At 47.8% G+C, this 17,433-nt stretch overlaps 1 protein-coding gene across 7 annotated transcripts in view; it reads right to left on the bottom strand.

Moving 5' to 3' along the window:
- Palm2akap2 (PALM2 and AKAP2 fusion) overlaps positions 1 to 17,433 on the bottom strand; it is a 339,394-nt gene that overhangs the window by 36,665 nt on the left and 285,296 nt on the right. The window contains exon 1 of one of the 7 annotated variants that reach the window (XM_059254394.1): positions 7,258 to 7,362. The exons of the other annotated variants lie outside the window; for them this stretch is intronic. The gene's annotated coding sequence lies outside the window, so the exon portion shown is untranslated. Of the gene's footprint in view, positions 1 to 7,257; positions 7,363 to 17,433 lie in introns of those variants that run through there. 7 annotated transcript variants of the gene reach the window in all.

The following is a 17,433-nucleotide window of genomic DNA, read 5'->3' as shown; positions in this document are numbered from 1 at the left end:
CAACCAGCCAACGCTTACTGCTCCCTTTGAAGATAAGGGAAGAACCAGAATTTTCTCCAGGCCCCGTTTCAGATAAAACGCGCAACCCTGACATTGACTAGAAAATCCTTTCAGAGGTGATCTCCTCTAACGTAAGAAAGAGACATGAAAAACCACCAAGTGGGGTTTTCTGAGGTCAAAGAAAAAGTAAGGTGCTAAGGGCTTGTGGGTGATCTTTTGCCTGCCCCAGACAACCCTCCAGGTAGAGTCTTAATACCATGGTACATAATACCTGCCCTCCAACTGGCTTCCCAGACTAGCCAGCAGCTGGTGAGGATGTCTGCAATTTACTCTGGAATTCTTGGGCAAAGGCAATATAATATAATGCAGCTGTGTGCTTCTGAAATGCATTTAAATTGCATTCCAGGGGCAGACAGCCATCCTAGCTGAGGATAGAAACTTAAGGAGTGGTCTCCTGGATCATTCAGGAATCCCACACTACAAAGGTGGCTTCCTCCAGCACTTCCGGCTTCCTTTAACCCTGCAGACTCCAGAGGATTTGCTAGTTGGCATAATTAAAATGAGAAATGGGTTAACATTAGAGAAATCAGTGGCTTGTCTATTAGCATAATGAATTCTAATTCATCTGGGGATGAAGCCACTGTCTGTGGACTGGAGACTCCCCTGACCTTGCATGAAGAATGTGAGCCCCAGGTTGGTCCTGGCTTGCAGAGCCTCAGGGTTGCTGCTTTTTGAGGTCTGAGAACTAAAAGTCTGGTTTCCAACCTTGGCTTCAGAGGACATGGGGTGTTTAGCGTGGTAACAAGATCCATCCCGTGGAAAACTACGACATCCCCCTTAAGAGAACTGGAGTGTGAGCTTCTGGGGCCTTAGAAAGCGGAGGCTTCTGTGAGAGTCCCAGATCAGGATTTTATAGCTATTTTTATATTGTTTGCTTAATAAATGTCAGTGTGAGTGCTAGAATTTGGCTCCAAACCTGCTTTTAATATAGCCAAGTAATCCCTTTGCATCTAAAGCTGCCATTGTTTATCAAAAAAGAAAAAAAAATTCAACAGTCAGGCAAATCAGTTTAACAGAATTTACAACTCCAAGATTTAGGCCCTGGAGTCAGTCTTGGGTCTTCCAATAAGGATTCTGTCAGGCATTTTATACCAGCCAATTTTGAGCTCTCCTGCAGATGCAACTCCTTGGTAAGCTCTCGAATATTTTGAAAATTAAACTTATAAAAAAGGTATCTAAACTGCATTATGAAAATGGTAAAATTGTTAATGTAAATGTTAAAAAATGTTTACTTTTAAGCAATTTTACATCGAAGTGCAAATGACCAATATTAACTTCTTTCTCGGAGGAGACTGACTTTCTTGAGAAGAGAATTGCATTGGATTATGATTTTCAGAACAAAAAGTGATAACATGAAGAAATTAAAGGAATCAATCCAGAATGTCAGACCCAAAGTACTTCTATTCTCCCAAGCCCTCCCCACATCGGACCCTCCAATGTTTATTTTACTTCAAAGCTAAACACATTTGGGAAATGTTACTTGTTGCTAAAGCCAGCAGAAAATTTTCATGAAATGTCCTTAACAGTCAAATCTTGGGAGCTGGAGAGATGGCTCAGCAGTTAGGGGAAGTTACTGTTCTTGCAGAGGAACCTAGTTCAGTTCCCAGCAAGCAGGTGAGACATTCACAATGCTCTAGCTCCAGGGGACCTGATACCCTCTTCTGGCCTCTGTGGGCACCTACACTCCCTTGCACATATCCACACACAAACATACTTACATAATCAATTAAAAACAAAATTAATACCCAGCAATTGGGAGGCAGAGGCAGTCTACATTTCGAGTTCTAGGACAGCCAGAGATACACAGTGAGAGAGACTAACACAATTATTATATTTTTTTTAAAGCAGAATCAAATCCTGAGGATGCACTGGATGCGCTGGGGGTGTAGCTCAGTGACAGAATGTGGTACAGGGAAAGCCCTGGGTTGGATCCCTCCCAGGTATGTAGAAAACACCAGTACAGGGATCACTTGTATGAAATGGAACCTGTCTACCCTCAGTGTTTAAGTAGCCATGGAAATGTTGCCACGAGTGAGGTCGCACAGTAAGCCTGTCCTGTGGGCACACTGAGTGCCATATAATTAACATCAGTCTTAGGTCTTAGCAAGCCACAGTATACACCCATATGTGTTCTCAGGTGATACACAGAAGACCAGGCCTCTCTGTCTTAAGTTGGAAAAGAGGTTTCACTATTTTATGACTTTGGAATTAAGTGGTTTAGAGAAATAGAGAAGACATTTCCCTAAGATCACATCTGGCCAGTAAATGTCACAGCTCTTCTTAATTTTATCCCAATGTGTCAAAAGGTTTTCTTCCAATATGACAGAAGGCTTCCAGAAGGACATGGGAAAGGGCATGAAGGATGGTCGGGGTGAAAGAGTGTCTATTTGCTTTTGTCTTCCATCCTTGCTACCTTGAATCTCCTTGGGTAAAATTAAACTCAGACTTCGGGCTTAAAAGTCACCCCTTCGGGGCTACAGAGATGGCTCAGAGGTTAAGAGCACTGGCTGCTCTCCCAGAGGACCCAGGTTCAATTCCCAGCACCCACATGGCAGCTCACAACTGTCCGTAACTCCAGTTTCCAGGGGATCTGACACCTTCACACCAATGCATGTAAAATGAAGTTAAATAATTTTTTAAAAAAAGTAACTACTTCTTTCTTTATCCAGATGAAGGCAGACTCCCTGGAGATGTAACTTCTGCTTTTCTCCTGGAGTTCTATTGGGGGGAGGCAGGGGAAGGGCTCCAGATGGAGATGTAACAGGGCAGTCGAGGCGCTGGCCCTTTGGGCCAGCTTTGCTTCTGCTGACAACTTCTCAGGGTGAGATGACCACGACTCCTACCCATACCACAGTCAATGGCACACATGAGAACCTAGAAGCCCATCCGGTTTGCACAGAAAACACAACACTGGTGGCTGACCCCAGCCCAGCCAGGCAATGGACAGCAGCATGCTCTTTCTACCTGGACCTGCTGCTGAGCACACCATTCTCAGGAAGAACTAGGAGGAAGCACCTTTCCTCAGCAGGCCACACACCAGAAAGATGCACTTTACTACAAGGAAAAGAAAAGTTGGTGCTTACGTTAAAAAGACAAAAAGCCAGGTAAGCATCCACATCTCTCTCTCTCTCTCTCTCTCTCTCTCTCTCTCTCTCTCTCTCTCTCTCTCTCTCTCTCTCTCGGAGGAGAAAGATTTATTTATTTTATGTGTATGAGTCTTTGCCTTCAGTATATATGTGCACTGTGTACATGAAGTTCCTGAAAAGTTCAGAAAAGAGCCTTGGATCCCTGAGACCCGGAGTCAGGGACGGTTGTTAGCTACCATATAGGTGCTGGGAACCAAACCCTGGTCCTCTGCAAGAGCAACAAGTGCCCTTAACTGTTGTGCCATCCCTCCAGCACTTTACTCTGCTTAATATGCCCAGAAGTGATTGGGCAGCCTCAGACTCCAGATGTTGTAAACCACAAATCCATCCTGCCCTCATGTCAAAGCATGAGCCAAGGCAAACCTCTCCAAAGGAGCAGGAGGTGTTGGAAAGATGGCTCGTTCCTAAGAGTATATACTGCTCTTTCACTGCATCTATACCCAGAGGCTCAGAACAACCTATAACTCCAGCTCCAAAGAAACCAACGCCACCTTCTGGACTCCTATGGCATCTGCACTCACATGCACATACCCTTCCCCACATACACATGATTAAACTATAAATATTAAAAAAGGGGCTGGAGAAACGGCTTAGCAGTTAAGAACATCTGTTGCTCTTGCAGAGGACCTAGTTGGGTTTCCAGCTCCCAATGGTGGCTCACAACTATCTGAAACTCTAGTTCCAGGGGATCCAACGCCCTCTTCTGGCCTCAAGGGCTACTACACGCATGATAACTTACATATACATAAGATGAAAAGAATAAGTCATCTTATTTTTTTTAAGGAGTAGTTGTTTAAGTTCCAACACTTCAGATGTCTGCTCTGTTCACAGTGACTCCATTTCCTCACTAACCACGGGGTATGTCTCCTCTTGATGGCGTCTGGCCCACCACCACCTCCCAGGCTCCTAGCCTAAATGCAGTGTGACCCAAATTGCTCCAATACCAGGTGCCTGCTGCATGGCCAGGTTTCTCAGTTCTGAATAACCCAGATTACTTCCTGCTGCAGCCACTATAGTTAAATTAGAAATGCTTTTCTCCAGGTAATAGGTGACCTGATCCTTTAATCCAGTTATTTTTAAGTTCCATCAAAAATATGCACTCATTGCTGGCCTAGGAACAGAGGCATGGTTATAGAATAAAACTTCCTCATAGCTGGGAAATCAAAGGACATCTCTGTCCCCCTTCTTACCCTCCCTGGCTTGCATAAGTCACATGTTTGGTAAGCAGGGCACAGTTGCTACATAGCAAAGGACTGGCTCTTCGGGCCACGCGTGCCTGCCTCAAGGATGGCTATTTCCAGACTCTTAACTTTCTGAACTCAGATGTCTCCTTCACAAGTACCAATTTGAGGTGATACAACCTGGCTGCTGCCTAAGACCCCTTCCCAGCTGAATGTCATCAGCCCTGGAGGAAGCAGACAGAGCTCCAAGTAGGGGTGTCTATACAGAAGAAAGCAATGGGGTCTGAAGGAGGAGATATGGGCTGAAGAGGTTAAGCACTGTCCGGTAAGACTGCTGTCATTCTAGAGGCCCAGCCTGAGATTCCCTCATGGTGACATATTTGCTTGAGGCTAAGGAGTGTCCTCAGAGCTATGAAGGGATGGCCCACTCCCAAGAAAGGATCCGGTAGCCTCAGGAAGATGGAGTCCCCATTCATATAAAAAGAACAAGAGGCCCAACGTGATGGTATTGAGAGCCTCAGCAACCATGGGAAGCTTTGGACCATCTTGCATGGTGCAAATGATGCCGGCTGCCAAGAGTTTACAAAGAGAGCTGAGCCCACGGAAGGTCCTGAGCGGGTCCTGTGATCCTGTGTGCTGCAGATGGTGGGACACAGCTCAGGTTAGGACTGAGCAGCCAGTCCACACCCCCTGGAAGGAACAGAACAGGAATTCTAGCCTTTGTTAATTCTACTTCAGGGAAGCACAGCAGAGGGGCCACATTCCACGCCGGAAAGCCCTTTCCTTTTCCACCTCCCAGCCAAGATGGCTTCCGGCCCGTGGAATTACCGGTTTGTGTTGACTGTGGGAAACAAGACGGCAAACCACTCCTGACAGAGATCCGCTCCCCCAGCTCTCAGCTGAAGGAAGGCAGGCAGCCAGACTGCAGACCCCAAACCTTCCTGAGGCAGCTGCAGGCTAAATTTAGACCAGGAAAGCTCAGGTCATTGCTATGACCCCTGAAAGGGGCTATTACTAACAATGCCTGGGCGTCTTTCCCTCCCTAAGACATCTTGCCAGAAAACCATCACAGCTTAGTGTGACCTGGGGGGGGAGGGGGGGGCGCATGCACAGTTCTTGTAATGAAACACCAACCCTTTGGTGGCTAGAAGTTCCAATCCCGTTGAATAAATAGGCCCAGCCGCTTTCCCCCCAAGAGAGCTTCATTGGGCTTAGTCGGAACAGCAATCACCAGGCATCCCTTTCCCCTGTCGTTCTCAGGTGGAGCTCTAAGTGGATAAGAACACTTCTAGAAACCATGAACAGGGAGCAAAGTCACCTGTGTCTTGGCTCACGGTCCCATGGAGAACTATTATGGTAAGGGAGTTTCTGGACCACAGCTTGCCCTGTTAATAACGACCCTCCCACTTCCAGCCAGGCTGGAAAACCAGACTCGTCAAACTGCAGCACATCTAACATCTGGAGAATGTTAAGATGCTGTTTGATTAGCACATTTACAGCTTGGGCTTTCTGTGAAAGAAACTGGAGACGTGTGTGGTGGGCTGAGGAGTGGGCAGGGACGCAAAAGGAAGGAAGTTGTTGCGTTTGCTGAGGCCACTACTAAAAGAGCTGTTACTTCTTTTTCTCTTCCTTTGAGACAGGGTCTCACTTTGTAGCCCAGGCTCGCCTCAAACCTGCTCTCTGTCCTCTGGCCTAGGCTTCAAAAGTTAGGATGACAGGCATGCACCACCTTGCTGGCCCTAAGGGTGCTTTCTTTCTCTTCCTTGGAGACTCCTTACAGGAACCATTGAGACTGGCTCCCAGCTCCAGGTTCCCATGAATAAGAGTGATAAGGTTCTCTCAAGACTTCTCACTAGGGCTACTTTGAAGGAAGTCCTCACCCCTGGAATAAAGCAAGGCTACATAAGGAACTCTTGGCTCTTGCAGCCTGAACTTTTTAAGTAACAAATTCAGCAGGCACAAACTCACCTAGTTTAGTTCTTTCTAACTTAACTACAGGTCTCTTGCCTTTTTTTTTTTTTTCTTTTTTCTTTTTCTTTCTTCTCTGTGTAGCTTTGGCTGTCCTGGACCTCACTCTGTAGACCAAGCTGGCCTTGAACTCACAGAGATCCACCCCCACCACCACCACCACCCCACTCCCAAGTGCTGAGACTAAAGGCATGTGCCACCACCCAGCGCTCTCTTGCTTTTAGGTAGTTCTGAGTCTTGGGTCCTGCCTAGCCAACTGGTCGATGACAGGAAGAAAAGCTGAGTACCACAGTGGACCCAGTAGAACCCACTCTGATGAGGCGAGTCCAGAGAAAAGAAAACTGTGCTGGGGTGGGGGAGTCTAGCCGCCTGTGCACACAGAGATGAGTCTGTGCAAGGAGCAGGGCCTGGGGAGGGTATCCTGGAGTGTCATAGAACCTCCAGGAACAAAGTCCCAAGTCCCCCTTTGAATATGGTTAACCCCATACCATGGAAATGGAAGGCCGGCTGTAGAATTCAGCATTGGGTTCCTCGAACAGATACAAGACAACTAGAGAACTAGTTACCAGAATCACGGGGTCCCGAGGCGGAGGCAGCTTTCTCTTGTGGAAAGGAAGAGCACACACATTCTCATAGACTCGCTCACACGGGGTCTTTAAAGCATTTTCTGTCACACATGCAGCTTTGGTCTGCCTCTTAGCACCAAGGCTAGGAGTGTGACAAGATTCGCAGGAAGAAGAAGAGACGCAGTAAGAGCTCAGCTGCCGGCGAGGCCTCCACCACACAGCAATACAATCCAGACCCTGACTCCCTCCTCCGAGAAGACTCTGGCCTCAAGAGAACTTTCTCCTTCCAGATCAGAAAGCAAAGGACCATGAGATCGGTCAGCAGATGTATCTTACCCTGCCCAGAGAAGCAGTCCGGGGCGCGCGCCTCCAAGCCCGCAGTCAGAACCGCCTCTTTCTCCAGACGGATTCCAGTGCTCACACTGGCTCAGCCGGGACAAATTCCTTTGGAGTCTCCGGACTGGAGACTGTGATGTCACCGCGGGCCCTCCCTCTGTTCCCTAAAAGGCCATTCACACCAAGAAGGACTTTAGTCCCCTTCAGAGAAGCCTGGCCCCTCCCTAGTCGGCCCAGGCGGGGAGGGCAGCGGCTTTCCTTCCAGAGGCAATGAATGCTAGTGGCCTCTGTCGGACTCCAAGGCTGCGCAGAGAAGAGCAAGAGCCTGGAGGTGCTGATGGGATCTGTTATTGCTGCTTCTTTGAAACTCAGAGATAGGCCAGCGCTATGGAGTGCAAAAATTTGAAGGATTCCGGACGAAACTACAGCCTTTTTTATTCTTTTCTACAGGGTCTCACGGTGCAATCCTGGCTGGCCTGAAACTCATTATGCAGACAGAGCTGGCCTCCAGCTCTTCCTGCCTCTCCTCCCTCAAAGCTCGGGTTAAAGGTCTGTGCCTCCACCGCACCAGGCCAAACACTACAAACTCTTCAGGACCACTTGTACAGCGACAGTCAAAGAAAAATGAGTACCAGAAGGGAGTGTTTAATATAACTGAGACCAGACAGTGTACGCAATGAATGTGTCTTGGTTGGGGTTTCTGTTGCTGTGATGAAACACCATGACCAGAAACAACCTGGGGAGGAAAAAATTTATTACAACTTAAAACTCTCAGGTCATACTCCACTGAGAAAGTCGGGGCAGGAACCCCAGGCAGGAACGTTAGTGTTAACAGGGAGGGCGCTGCTTACTGGCCCTCCCCTCTGTGGCTTGCTCAGTCTGACTTCTTACATGCCCTAGGACCGTCTGCCCAGGGATGGTGCTGCCTCCAGGGAGCTGGGCCCTCCCGCATCAATCACTAAACAAGAAAACGCTCCACTGACTTGCTCCACGGACAGGCCAGTGTGACGGCATTTTCTCAATTAAAATTCCCTCTTCCCAGATACCTCTAGGTTTGTGTCAAGTTGACGGAAAAACAACCAGCATACAATGTGATAGTCAATCTCCTACTTTCCACATTATCTGACAAGCACTTTCTATGTTATTTAATGGCATCTATTCAATTACTTAGGAAGTCATTTGCTCTTGTGGGTGCTAAGAATACAACCCAGGGCCTTGCGCACAGTTGGCAAGTGGTCTACCAATGAGTTACACCCTCAACCGTTCTGTTGTACCTGTTGTTGGTAAATTCCAGACAGGGCCTCACTGAATTACCCCAGCTGACTCTGAGCTCACTTGGCATCCTAAGCAGACCTTGAACTCGTGATTCTCCTCAGCCTCCCAAGTAGGAGGTATGAGTACAATGCCTTTTAAATGACTGTATGTTAGCTATAGAAGGCTGGGTGCAGTGGCTTCATCACTGAGTGAAAAAAAAAAAAAAAAGAGGAGGCGGACGTGACTGTTGCTAAGGGCTGAGGATGTTATTGTAGATGTAAGAGAGAATATAGGCGGAGAGAGATACTTCTGGGAGAGTCCAGACTGGACCTTGCCTGCAGACTGAGCCAGCAGGCCATGAGAGAGGGGAAAAAGGGGAGCAGAGCGCAGGAAGGCCAAGAAGCTAGGAGACCAGAAGAAGAGCCAGGGACCAAGAGAGTAGGAGGCCAAGAGAGTGACATAGCCAAAATAGCTGAGCTATATAGGGGCCAGAGGAGCTGGGGGAAGGGCTGCCCAGCCCCTGGGCTGAAGAGTTCTGGGTAGGGGGCGGGGTACGCCAACCAGGAGGACTACCTAACCCTTAGGGTCTGAGGGATGCTGGAAGAACCAGAGAGCCAGCATCAGCTTTGGTATGTTAATAGGCACCTCCATGAGCCATCTGTCCCCAAGTTTGAGCCCTAACAACCACCCCATAGCTGACCAAGGAAAGAGCAGCAGTATTTGCTTTGGGTAGAGGTGCCTGAGCCAAAGGCAGCTGCTTCCCTGGCTTGTTCTGCCGGAATCAGACTTCACAGCTCTAGTAAGTATCCTGGAGAGTGTCCCAGGAGACCCACTGGCTCCAAACCCTGCCTTCAGGTCCTACCCATCTCCTTCCCTGGAACTGCAGATTGACCTGGAAAAATTCAGGGCCTAGCTGAGTCTCCTCTGGCTGCTTGGAAAGTGAGTCAGAATCCCAAGTCAATTCAACACCGTGATGAACTCATTTTCTTTAATGAGAAAGACAAACGCCAGGTTTACAGTAAACTGGGCGGGAAAAGAACATCAAGGCTTCACGGTTGTGAGAGGCCAGCTGGTCTGGGGTCAGTCTGAGAGCAATTTGTTCTGATGATAGAGTAAACAGCCCCAGACTGCAGGCAGGGTTCCCTGTGGCCCGCAAGTCAGCCAGCAACACAGACCTCTTGGGCCCCTCCTGTGCACAAAGGTCAAGGAAGAAACAGCCAGAAGGGATGGAGCTGGTATGTAGATGCTTCCTCTGACAGGAAAGTTAAAGTCTTCCCTACAAATATTTATAACATCTAAATGACATTTTTTTTTAAATGTGCTTAACATTTGAATATACCGGGAAATTTCTTGAAGCCTGACACTAGAGTTCTTGGGGAACTCTTGGGCCCTTTGGAATAATCGGAATGTTCTGCTAGGTAGCTGAAGGCATTTCAAGACACCACTTAGCAATCTTATGTAAGATGAGGTGGGAAAATCACACACTGAGGAACGCCACTGGTCTACTTAGGCATGAGGGATCAGTATTGGTTACCATGTTCCAGATACTCCGGAGGCTGAAGCAGGGAGATCCCTTGAACCCAGTAGCCTAGGGCAGCCTGGGCAAGAGCAACACCCCCAAAAGAAAACAAAGACTGAGGAACCAGAGGAGGACTCAGCACTGTGAGGCAAGGGTGACATCCGGCACCCACTAGATAATCACTCCCACCCTATTGTACCAGTGGGAGATTTGTGAGAAAAACAATTGTAAATCTTCTCTATGCATACAAGAGAAAACAGCCCTATCTTTAAAATTCTCCAAGTAGTAAGAATGCTTACGTGAAGTCCATCAGATGCAACAGCCCGTTAAATGCACACTTGTTCATTCACGAGCATACCAATGTGCACACTCACAGGCTTCAGTTCCTTCCCACAGATTCACATGCCTGTGCCAAAGCCCTAGTACCCAGAAGCCTGGCTTATGATTTGAGCCATTACAAATAACAATAGTATTAGTAACAATGGCAGTAGGAGGCCTCGCAGTTCAAGTGAGGTCATAAGGGCGGGGCCCAACCCAGGGAGACCAGAGGAAATTCAGACACAGAGACGTGAGCAGGATACAGAGAAATAACCGTTCATCAACCAGGAGGATAGGCCTGAAAAAGAGACTCCCCTGAACCCTCAGAATGAGCCAACTGGGAGGACACCCACACCCTGCCTGCACTTCTGACTTCTACAACTATGAAAGTGTAAATGTTTGCTGCTTAGCTATTGAGGGTGGTACCTCATCAGTGTAGTTCCATCAAAGCAATACACACACACACACACACACATGCTCATGCACTCATATTACACACACACACACACACACACACACACACACACACACACACACACACGAGTCTGTGCAGTTATTCATACAATGCACACACACTGCCCAGCCGCAAAAAGAGGGCAGAGCTTAGAAAAACAAAACAAAACCCAGCTGAAAAGTCGCTGTTATGAAATGGTTTAGTCTCAGAGGTGAGGTAAGAAATGAAAAGGGCTAGCCACGTGTGGGTTTGAGAAGGATGAACCGAGATGACCCATGGATGACGGTCGAGTCCCCACACAGAAATGTTCGCAAGTCCAGCAGGGACCCACTCACAACTGCTTGTCCTCTGGTCAGCCTCAGCACAGGCTGGGGATGGATATTCTGAATTTATTTTTTAAAATGTATACTGCCACTTTAAGCGTTAAAAACCCAACCTTGGGAGAGCCTCCCACTGGGAAAATGGAAGCCATTTTAAATCTTGATCCCGTTTGACTGGCGTATTCGCGACTTTCTTTGAAAAGAAGCTAAAGGAAGGGAGGGTTTATTCTGCCCGCGGTCGTAGGGTACAGGCCCTTCACAGCGGAAAAGTCAGGGTTGCACGAATAGAAGGCAGCTGGCCACAGTGTGTCCACAGTGAAAGCAGAGGGCTGGTGTTGTGTGCTTTCTTCTTGTCATCCAGTCTAGGGCCCCAGCCTTGGGAGGGTGCCACCCACACTGAGGGTAAGTTTTCACACCTCACAGATGTCCTGAGAGGTTTGTCTCCAGGGTGACTTTAGACCAAGGTGACAGCCAGTGTCAACCACTACAGTTGAGAAGCCAAGTGCAAACGAGCCGGCAGGTAAGTTTGAAGACAGTTGACCCAGCAATCATCTATTTGCATGAACAGTGGGTGCCAGGTGGGTGCTCTATTCCCTTAGTCGCCTTCTAGCCCACCTTTCATTAGATCCCTCGAAAAGAGGAACCCCCCAGCTCACGGTGGCCACCACATACTCTGGTGTACGTCCTCAGAGACAAACAGCTAGCCAGCAACAGAGCTTTGGCTGGAGCCTACAACCCAACCATCAGGCAGAGCACCACCTCTGCAGGCTACAGGTGGGGAGGGAGGGAGACTCAGGAAGTGCGCTACCACACAAGAGGCAAGAGGAACATCTTCAAAGCATGAGCAAGACCAGCAACAAGCTGCCCTGGAACCCTAGGGATTGTTGTTGCCCCTCCTCTCTGGGATTCAACGTTTTCTGGCCTGTAAAATAAGGGAAACAAGGTAAACCCACAAAATTCACTCCCCGATTCTCCAGTATCAGCATGAACAGAGAGCAAAGGTGAGATCATTTGGTGTAGGCTGTCAGGATGTGTGTGTGACAGAGACAGAGACAGAGAGGGAGAGGGAAGGAGGGAGGGAGAGACAGAGACAGACAGAGAGTCAACAGCCAGTGGCTGCGGCCTCTAAAATGGGTTAGGAATACTTTCACCGACAGAGAAGTTGAGTCCCTGGAAGAAAGATGAGCTTCATCTTAGACACACCCCTTGGCGGAACTTGATCACTTTGGTGGAAGGATTTTATTCTGCTCCCTGCAAATGCTCTATTTACAATGGCTACAAGTCACCAGTGCCTTACTGTATAAATTTTTATTTTTATATATGCATATACGCAGGCATGTACATGCATACACAATTCCTGGTAACAATAATTTTCTTTGGAATGGAGACCCAAGTGACCCTCTTTTCTCTGTCCCTCACTGGACCTTCTGATCTTCACATGTGCGTATATTTATTGCTTTCTGAAAGAAGGATTAAGTACATAAAAAACATAGAGAGAGTCAGATGCTGTGGCACACATCTGTAACACTGACACTTGGGAGGTGGAGGGGTGGGGATCAGAAGCGGCTCACAGTGAGTTTGAATTCATGATTCTCATGCCTCCACCTCCCAAGTGCTGGTAATACAGGCATACGCTACACACACCTGGCTTTAATTGTGTGTGTGTGTGTGTGTGTGTGTGTGTGTGTGTGTGTGTGTGTGTGCAGGTACAAGCTTCTATGGAGTGTATCTGATATATGTGTGCCACAAAGTAGAGGGGATGCCAAAGCATGTGCAGAGAGGCCAGGAGGGACTTGTGTGTCCTGCTTTATCCCATTCCACCACACCGTATATTCACGAAACAGGGTCTCTAAATGGCCAGCAAGCCTGGAGATTATCTGGTCTCTGAACCCCACCCCAGCACTAGGGTTACAGGTCTGAGTAACCACACTAGCTTCTTCCTGGATGCTATAGATTTGAACTCAGGACCTCACGCTTGCACAACAGGTTTCTTACTCAACAAGCCACTTCTCTCTCCCCTTGATCTCTGTTTTATGATTCGCTCATCCAACAGTGAGACTTTGACTCAGGATTAACCGATGTTATCCAGCTTGGCCTTCTGTCCAGTAAATTCTTGAGTATGTCCCATCGTAGGAGCAGACTCTCCCCTCTCCACAGCTGCATGACAATACAATCCCCCTTCTTCATGGAAGATAAGCAGCTGGGGCTGTCCATAGACATTTCCCTTTCATGAGCTGCCCTTTCCCAGAAAAAGTTGCGCAATGCTCTGAGTAACTAAATTCTTCCCCAGGAGTCAAATGTCACAGAATTTAATTTCATGAACTATGTCACTGGCATCTCAGGAAACCCCCATTGATAAGCTTCCCAAGATCCAAACAGCCAAATAAAGATTTGGAGGCAGACATGATTATTCTAAATAATAACCTTTAGCTGGTATATTGGCACACACATGTGATCCTGGCACCTGGGAGGCTGAGGCAAGAGGATCATGAATTCAAGGCCAGCCTAGGCTCCATAGTGAGATTATTTCTCAAAATAAAATGGCTTTCCCCCTTCTCTATTTAAAAGCACTAGTAAATCAATCTAGTAACTTTCTCACTCACCTAAAACACACACACACACACACACACACACACACACACACACACACACACGACCCCATCCAAGTTCATTGATTTGAAGTCAACTCTCTGTTTTTTGTAAAATATGTCAAAGTTTTGAGTGAACTTTCAAAAAGAATATTTTGGACTTCCTAAATCTAGTCTTCTGTAAGCAAAGGCTACATCCTTCTATTAGTGTAATGAGTGTTTAAAGTGAAGCCAGGAACTGAGACAGACTGACACTGTACTTAGGCAATCCCAAACCCAGCACCAAGTGAGTGCCAGTCCATGCCTATGCCGTTCAGTTCCTCCCTCAGTAGAGACTCAGTAGGAGAACTCAGCGGGGAGGAAAGATGGGAAACAGACCAGGCAGTAGGTATTCAGTGGGTTTACCCTTCTCCTCCCTTAGTTAGGTAGTGCTCACAATTCCAGAGAAGAGAATCAAATACAGCAGTGCTTTTGAAATGACGGAACTGATGCATTCAGGAAAACACCCAACAGAAAAGACCTACTGCTTTCCAATAGGAAAAGAAAAAGTGCTCCTCTGAGGGAGCAACTGTTCCCTGAATACAAGGAAATCGGCAGAAGGCTCTAGAAGGTTTAGATTTCCATGCACTGTTCTGCCATTGGGGACATGAAGATCAGCCGGAACTGCTGCCTGCTCAGAATCCTTAAGTTTCTTCAGAGTACACAGTATTGGGAGTGAAGCCGGACTGCAGCCAGTGATCTCAGGTCAAAGTCACCCTACGGAAAAAAATCTCCAGGAAGTCCAGATGTGCCTCTGACAGAGCCTCTCTGCCAGGATGGAGTCGGGGAGGTGGTAACTCGGGATCAGGGTGGTGCTGGGAGCGCCAGCCCAAATAAGGACACAGTATGGCAGTGGCCAAAAAGCTATAAAGACTCAAGGCAGGGACTGGGCAGACCGGTTCGTGTCTGTAATTCCCACAGTGGAGGCTGAGGCAGGAGGACTGCCCTGAGTTTGAGGCCAGCCTGAACTACATAGTGAGTTTGGGTTCGAACCAGGCCCCCTCAAGTTTTCTGACACCCATTTTCATGATGTAAACCAGTGTCATCGTCTACACAGATCTCTGAGCCTGGTTACCAGGGTACATTTATAGTTTAAGATAAATGATCTTGACCTTGAGAGCCTGACTCTGGTTATGGTTCCAATTCCAAGTTAGGGGGAACATCTGGACGCCTGCCTCTTATCCACAGCTCTGCCCCTCTCCAGAGGACTCATGGAGCGGCTCTGACAGACCATACTCTGTGAAGTTCAGGCAGCCAACTCTGGGGGCAGCTAAGGGATGGCCACCTTCTTCCACCTGTGCCCTCCTGGCTCCCAAAGCCAGGAAGGGAACCTCTGCAGCAGAAAGGCAGGGCCTGCATGACAATCAGAGGCAGAGAGGCGGGCTCAACAAGAAGTCATGGAGACGGTCATGTAAAGAACACTGGTCCTTCCCATTTGCTTTCTTGACCCAGCAGAACCTAACCTCGTCTGCTCTGTTTCTGTTGTTATTTGTCTGATTGGTTGGTTGGTTGTTTTGTTTTATGACTTATTTTTATTTGTATATGCATTGGTGTTCTGTCTTTATGAATGTCTGTGTGAGGGGGTCAGATCCCCTGGAACTGTATGTAGTTACAGACACTTGTGAGCTGCCACATGGGTGCTGGGGGGAACCCGGGTCCCCTGGAAAAGCAGCCAGTGCTCTTAACTGCTGAGCCAGCTCTCCAGCCTCCCTGCTCGGCTTTACAGGCCATCTCTCTGTCATGCCTGGCCATGGGATCACCGGAGCATAGCACTGCGGTTAAGAGCCAAATGGTGAAACTGACCGTGGAAACAGGGTAATATCTGAAACCTAGAAGCAAGGCAAGGGTCACTGTGCTGGCCGATTCAGCATCTTCTTCACCTTGTTCACCCACTCATGTCCTTTGATCTGGGGCCACTTGCTGCTGACCCCCGTACTACGGTCTAGTATGTACTCGAGGTGAGATGATGCAGTGGGAAGTCTGGAGGAGAGAAGGACATGGTTTGAACCTCTGGTACCCGCTGATAGTTTGAAACCTATGCAAAGGACATGCTCCTTGACATCTGGATTTCCTTCTCTGCTAAATGGGCTTAAGACTGTGTTGTATGGGGCCACTGAGGTAGCTTGTCTCACTAGCCTAACAATCTGAGCTTGATCCCCAGAACCCAGAGCGACAGAAGAGAACCAGCTCCTGACCTCTGAGTACTCACCATGCAATGGGCTCTCTCGCTCACTCGCTCTCACTCTCAAAAATGAATACACTGTTTTAAAGTTTTAGAAGAATTACAGTTGAAAGTTGAATCATGTTTCCCCAAATTCGTATCCAACTAGAATTTCAGATCATCACCTTAGATAGAAACAGGGTCTCTGCAGATGTAATGTGCTACTGTGAGGTCATACTGGGTGAAGGTGGCTCTCATCACAAAGAGTCACCTTTGTAAGAAGAGATGCCATAGTGATACAGAGGAAGGAGCCATGTGAAAATGGAGGCCAACTCCCAAGTCGCGCATCTACAAACCAAGAGTATTCAACCACAGGAGTCAATAGTTGAGACACAGGGTACCCGCCATGCTTCATTTCCTCCTGGGCTAGCAGCACATATCCTGTAAGTCACCACGACTGTGGGGATTTGTGAGAGAAGGGATAGGAGGTGAACGTGCTGACCTCACAAGGCCATCACGAGGATGACTCGGAAATGCCAGGCCCTCAAAATGAGGCCCTCCAGCATGAGCTGCCTACTGGTCTTCATGCAGAGTTTTAAAGCCAGAAAGAGCAAAGGAATACATGAGAAATAGGGCTTCCTCGGGTAGAGGCCCCTGCAGACTTCCCAACTACCTAACTGGTGCAGAAGCCTGCGTGATACAGCTGAATGAAGAGGTCAGTGTACAAGACAGCTGGTCTGGAACTGGTGATGGGGGTGTCCCTGTCAAACTGGAGAGGCACTGTAAGAGCCCAGAGTTCCCAAAGGTGTTGGCCAAGGCTGCTGAGTGGGTGAGCAGAACCTTTATTGCCTGTGATACACCAAGTATCAGACGTGATTTTCACACACAATCACGTTGGTTCCTTAAAATAAGCCCAAGAAGCCAGTATTTTAAAAAAAAAAATTTTTTTAATTTCATTTTTTATTTATTTTATTTTGTTTTGTTTTGTTTATGGAGACAGGGTTTCTCCATGTAGCTCTGGCTGTTCTGGAACTCACTCTGTAGACCAGGCTGGTCTCGAAATCAGAGACCCACATGCCTCTGCCTCCTGAGTGCTGGGATTAAAGGCGTGTGCCACCAACCACCCAGCTTAAAATGTATTATTTTATTTAAGACAGGATCACGTTGTGGAGCCCTCGCTGGCCTGGAATCCTCTATGTCAGTGTTTCTTAACCTTCCTAATGCTGGGACCCTTTAATACAGTTCCTCATGTTGTGCTGACCCCCAACCATTAAATTATTTTGTTGTTGCTTCATAACTGTAATCTGCTACTGCTATGAATCGTAATGTGAATGTCTGATATGCCAGATATTTGATATGCAACGCTCCCCCTCCCCAGGTCTGGACCCACAGGTTTAGAACCACTGCTCTATGCAGACCTGGTTGGCCTTGAACTCACAGACAATGGCCTGCCTCTTGCCTTCCAAATCCCAAGATTAAAGATGTATGCCACCATTCCAGGCTGATATTCTTGCAACTATTTT

The sequence above is a fragment of the Peromyscus eremicus genome, chromosome 2 (assembly GCF_949786415.1).
Source record: "Peromyscus eremicus chromosome 2, PerEre_H2_v1, whole genome shotgun sequence".
NCBI lineage: Eukaryota > Metazoa > Chordata > Mammalia > Rodentia > Cricetidae > Peromyscus > Peromyscus eremicus.
This window is presented reverse-complemented; position numbering and strand designations above follow the sequence as displayed.